Here is a 6,542-nt window from a genome sequence, read left to right as displayed (position 1 = left end):
CGAAGTCCAACTATTAAAAAGAAAAAAAAAATACTGAATAGATCAAAGTAAAATCCCACTATTTTCACACCTGTGTTTAGGGAATGCGAAAAAGAGCGTTTTCCGAGGACTTAACTTTGCGCCACCCATAACGAAAACCTAGTTTCTCATATCACTAGACCACAAAATAGAACACACACACACACACAAAACAAAGGCATACCCCCCCCCCTTTCCCCTAAACACAAAATACATAGTATGCCCATCATCTTGCATGGTACAATAATATTTAATTATAACGTTCTCTGTATAGGCTTGGCTAAGAAGCTCACAACATTGCCACCCGGAAGTATAACGGACCAACACACTCAACTATGTGTAATCTTAAACGTTTATAGTCTGGTTAGTACAGTTTAGTGAGAATTACTCATAAACGCGGATGACAAAAAAAACAACAAAAAACAAAAAAAAAAAACAAAAAAAAAACAAAAAAAAACAAACAAACAAACAAAATAAAAAAGACACGAATGGCGTCAACTTCAATCTATCTGTTGCACACACTGTACCTAGGGGTACGAGGGGAGGAAAAGGGAAGAGCTCATGAATATTCAAGCGGGGCATATTTTTTATGGCTGCCAGATAGGCATATAAAAACCATGACGTTTGAGAGAATTCTTTATTTTTATTTATAAATTATTTATTTTTGTTTATTTATCAAATTTTAGACGCTGCAATTAACGCAGTCGACCATCAATCATCGTATTGTTATAAGATCATACTACCTATCTTAACTTTATAGATCTACAATATAAATCATAGCTACCCCCCCCCCCCCCACCCTCCAATAAAAACCACAGAAAAAAACTATTATCCTGTTTGTTGAAAAAGATACGTTACGGCGATTTTTATCATTTAAAAGTAGGTATATTATCTGGGAACGAGACGACATTGCCTACACAATAAATTTGACTTATGAATTAAAATGTTCTGGCAATCTATCTTTCGCATATTTTCCATCCGATTGCCGATGCACAGCTGGGTTACCAGTTAGCACTTTTGAAGTCAACTTTCAAAAATTAGAGTTTTTAGTATCAAAAACTCAATTTGATAATTTGACAAATGACATATATTTGACTTATTTTTATTGTGAATGTATGTTTGTTACTTTTTCTTTAATTTTCATACGTTTTAGTACTGAAAAAAGTGTGTGTATACATTTTGAATTGTTTATGACATTTTTGGCATATTTGATAATCGGATATGGCAACCTTATTGTGCAAACTGCAGCAGCTCGTTTTTCATTGAGGTCATACACACACCACACACACCTTTTCGTCTGGATTTTATAAACACAAGATTGACCTGGAGGAAAGAAAATTGTTTCGTGAAGGTAATTTGCCCTTTTATTTTAAGATTTTAAAATGGTCATGAACTCAGATTAAGACTGAGGACCAAAGGCTCATTATTTTCGACTTGTAAACCATTAACAACCATTGCCATTTGTCATACGAGTGGAATGTGCCAACCGGTTACGAACACTGCAACCCCGGAAGCTGGATCTAGAATATTATTATGGTCTTTTCATTTCAGTCCAATAACCTACCAAATCTCTAGCCAAACCAAAATGAAATGCAATCACCATCAGGATGTCACGATCCTTGTTTATATAATGGAGCGGTCAACACGAACGGATATTTTTTGTTTTTATTTTGAATTTCCCGACGTGAACACATTCCACATGATGATTGATAATGATATGCTGACTGATACTGATATGATATGATATTCTTCTAGACTAGTATTCAGGTCTGCTTCTGCGTAGTCTGACATCCGAACGCAATTATGTGCCTGGTTTAACATTGGGGAAGCCTTCCATAAGCTCCTCGTACCAAGGGACACAACCCAAGCATTCATTTAACTTTAACTAACCATATAAGCCTTAAGAAAAAAATAAAACCTTTAACTAACATTCAGAGTAATAATAATAGCTAAGAAAAACAAACACCCTAGGACCTTTACCTTTACATTTATGAGAATTTCATTAAGATCAGATCCATTTATGACAGCTGCCATGAATTCTTTAAGATTATATTAATTTCTAACTTCAATGATTAATATTCATTATGATTAACTTATATAATTACTATATAAATATAATGCCTATCATGTCTATCATTCACTTGGTGTGTGAGTGCTCAACCATTTATTGGGTCCCTTTAAGTAGCATACACAAAATAATAAATTAATGCTTATTGTATGTGATGATTTACTTTAAAAAATCCCCCCTCCAAAAAAAAAAAAAAAAAAAAAAAAAAAAAAAAAAAAAAAAAAAAACCCTGAAAAAGAAAATCCGACAAGTTTATTGATAATAAGATAAAAGATGTGAAATTAACACAACAAATAATAATGATAATAAACTTGAGCAATATCCACTAAAGATGCTCAAAGCACTTTACACAGGGTCCCTATCCAACAGCAAAACTTAACCTGCGGGATGCCTGTTATACGATATTACAATTTTTTATGACAGATTAAGCTGTTAACAACCAGGTACTCATTTTACACCTGAGTATAGTGATATGCACTGCTCATAATGAGACTCAAACCCTAGACTTCCAATCCAAAGGCAAGTGCCGCAGCACAATAATAATAATGATGATGATGATATTAATATAGTAATTATATATATATATTTATATATATATGTATGTATGTATGTATGTATGAGTTGCATTGTACATTAGCACGACACATATTAGATGCTATGCTACATCAGCATAAAAGTGTCACGGTCACAGGGAATTCACATATTGGGACTAAGCACGTCTGTTCCTGGCTCGAGTCACAATTTCGTCAATGGGCATAGAATCCAGCCCATGTAGTAGAGTACCTGCTGGTCTAGTTGTCGAGCTCTTCAAGTAGGCAATAAAAGTTTTACGCAGGAGGCGGTCGGCGTCCATGCGTAAGATATGCCCCTCAAAGCGGAGCCTGCGTCTCATCACTGTAGTTATCAGGTTGAATTTGGGATGTATATATATATATATATATATATATATATATATAATATATATTGCGACTAATAATAATACAGATGTTTCGACAAACAGAAAAAATGAGAATTTTAATGTCAATAACACCAAAACTTTTTGATGGATTTCATGATTTGGTATTGTTATATATGGAAAAAGGTATTGAGACAAGTGAGTGACCTCTCCATTTTAGCTATTATTTTGTTGGAAAAATGGACTTGTCATTCAATCTCTCTACAATGAAGTGAGAGCATCTGATGTTATTAAAAGTATTGTAAAGGGAATTTGACTGATAGGAGAGAAAGGTAGTGATTTGCCAAAAATTATGACACTGAGATATATCAAATGTGTCTTGCCTATCTCTCCAACTTAATCCTAATGGTTTGAAAGAAGAATGTCAACTTTACATTATTTTAAAGGGGGAATTCTATAGTTAGTTCATGGGCAGTTTTTCCAAGATGGGTTTTATACGAGTAGGAAAACTGCATGGTAATTCCCAAATAAATGATGAATGATGATAATGAAAATAAAAATGATGATGATGATAATAATAATAATAATAATAATAATAATAATAATAATGATATATATATAATAATAATAGTAATAATAATAAAAAAAAATAGAATTATAATAATACAATTCACTCCGGATAATCGCAACACCTTGGGATCAGCGAAAATGTTGCAATTAACCGAAGTTGAGGTACATTTCCACTTGCAACCCTTTCCCTCTGGGTTTACACGGGCTTGGGACCGTCCACGGCTGCGATATTTTTGATTGATTTCAGATAAAATGACGAGACATTGTTTTCACCACCGCTTGTAAGTTTTTATAGCAATTTTGATTTGACCACTGGTCAGTTTCAAACAATATATGGTAAACTCAAACCAGTTGTAAACATTTATCTTAGTCAACCACAGACTGAACAATTTAATTGAACAAAACAAAAACCATATTGCAGCCCTGTATAGATTCTGACAAGCAAAAGCAGCTTTGATGCAAGTTGACATCTTATTAGATTGGATTAACTTTCACTCTTTTGCTCTCAACATTTGTAGAAAGAGATTAGCCGTGATGAGAGACTGTATGCTCTCACCAAACCCATTGGTCACAATGCACAGTTGTCAATCCCAAAACAATGGATATTGCTCTGTCTCTCCTTATGTCATTTTCTACCTGTTCTCTAGACAATGCCTGCCCCCTCGCCTCCTATCTATTGATCACAGATGACCTCACAAATCCACTGCAATGCCCCGTCCTATTTTGTGTCTAATAGAGTGGTGACACACTACTTTAGCATTAACCCTCACCCTCTCTCGATTCTTCAACCTGTCATAATTTCCCCCATGTTGACATTTAATCATGAGATTTTGAATAATTGATTTCTTGATTTTGCCACTTTTTGAGGTAGAAAATTTGTTGCGATTAACCAAAGTTTGTTGCATTTTATTAACCATACCAGTGTCTTTTACATAGAATTAATTCCAATTTCTTGGGAAATTGATGCGATTAACCGAATGTTACGATTATCCCTAGTGGGCTGTAATAATAATAATAGTAATAATAATAATAATAATAATAATAATAATAATAATAATAATAATAATAATAATAATGATGATGATGATGGTAATAACAAGGCAAACTTGAGGACATACCGCAAAACTGACCATATCTATAACATTAATAAATTCACGATTTCACTCCTTCCTTCTTGTCTCCATGTAGCCAAAATGGAATGTTCAGATACATTTGACAGAATCGTCTCTTTAGGTAGAAATCCTATTTGTTGACTTATTGATAATTGATACAAAATACAAGCGTATGATAATATTACTGTAAACTAGTGTGATCATCCTCAAGGAATAACTAGGACATTGGTGAAGATAAATAAAAAGAATAGATTATAATAATGATAATAATAATAATAATAATAATAATAATAATAATAATAATAATAATAATAATAATAATAATAATAATAATGATAATAATTTTTAAAAAATAATGATAATAAATAATAATAATAATAATAATAATAATAATAATAATAATAATAATAATAATAATAATGTTAAGAATAATGATAAGAATAATGATAATAATACGAATAATAATGATAATATTAATAGTGATAATAGTAATAATAATAATAATAATAATAATAATAATAATAATAATAATTGTCATCTTCAATGAAAATCTATCTGTTATTCCATGTAAATAATGTCTGCAAGTCCTTGAGTTGTGAAATCAAATGAATATTCCTTGTCAAAAAGTTTGTCACTGAAATCTTCTCAGCTTCTCTCCATGTTAAACCTTCAGTTTTTAGGTTCTCCATCAATACCCTTCTCCAGCTAGTTCTGTGGGTTCCATGTTAGGCCTGCCTGGTAATATTTGTTGCAGGCCTTCTCAGGGTGTGGCCAATGATAATATAATCTCCTCCTTTTAATTTCCACTTCTATTTCTTCTTGGCCAATCATTTCCCATAGATCTGCCTTTCTAATTTTGTCATGCCATGTAATTTGTAGTATTCTTCTCATACAGTTGTTGGTGTAGGACTGTATTTTATGGCTTGTGTTCTTATTCAAGCGCCATGTTTATGAGCCATACAGCAACACCACCGGTTTAAAATTTTAATCTGTTTTCCTTCGTATGTCTCTAGAAGACCGGATCTTTTTCATGATGAAGACTGCTCTTGCTTTACCTATCCTAGCTGTAACAGTAACAGCTCTCTCTGTCCCTCCCTTTTTGTCTATTATGCTACCAAGATATGTAAAGACCTCGACTTCATCAATCACTAGTTTCTCAATATTAGAAGTATTTATTTTCAATAGTTTAGTTTTCCTGATATTGATATTCAGTTCTGTGCTGCAGGAGAAATCTTGTAGTCTATTCGTGTTGTCTTGCATTTGTTTGAAACTTTATGATAGAAGAGCAAGATCATTAGCAAAGTCGATAAAATTCATGTATAGTGGTGAATTCCATTTATTTGATTGTTTTACTGTGATTCTAAGGGTGGCAATTTGGTCCATACACCATGATCTATTCTGACAAAAATCTGCCTGTTGGTCTCTAAATATGGGGTCTAATGCAGAGGAAGAGGAGTTGTTGTTGCAACAACATGAGTGGGAGGAGGCTGTTGTAATTGTAATTGCAGCAACATGTGAGGAGGAAGAGTGGTTTTAGTTGCAGCAACACTAGATGTAGCTGCAGTTGCAGTTGCAGTTACAGCTTCTGCATTGATATATCAGCAGCAATTAATCTAGAAATTTTAATGATATGGGCAAAGGGGAGGCGACTTTGGATGGGGGCAATTGTATCACTTGATATCTGTGTAGGGCTATTCATTGTGCATTCTTCGAAAGGTTCACTATTTTTTATATAATAATGATATCCGTTAACCTTTCCCCGCCCTAGCCGTTTTGAAAGGTCTTTTGTAATGTCAGTCCTGCTACGTCAGCGATTAACAATAAAATAAAAAAATCTTATCTCCTAATTTTTTTTTTTTTACTTGACATTTTTATTCAA

General features: G+C 32.9%; 1 protein-coding gene across 4 annotated transcripts in view; it reads left to right on the top strand.

Moving 5' to 3' along the window:
- The first annotated feature begins 1,255 nt into the window (after window positions 1–1,255).
- LOC144980018 (spectrin alpha chain-like) overlaps window positions 1,256–6,542 on the top strand; it is a 73,900-nt gene continuing 68,613 nt past the window's right edge. For all 4 annotated transcript variants that reach the window (XM_078927457.1, XM_078927456.1, XM_078927454.1 and 1 more), the window contains exon 1: window positions 1,256–1,369. The gene's annotated coding sequence lies outside the window, so the exon portion shown is untranslated. The remainder of the gene's footprint in view (window positions 1,370–6,542) is intronic.

This window comes from Berghia stephanieae, chromosome 9 (genome assembly GCF_034508935.2).
Source record: "Berghia stephanieae isolate SIO BIC M18660-M18661 chromosome 9, UCSD_Bste_1.3, whole genome shotgun sequence".
Classification (NCBI taxonomy): Eukaryota; Metazoa; Mollusca; class Gastropoda; order Nudibranchia; family Aeolidiidae; genus Berghia; species Berghia stephanieae.
This window is presented reverse-complemented; position numbering and strand designations above follow the sequence as displayed.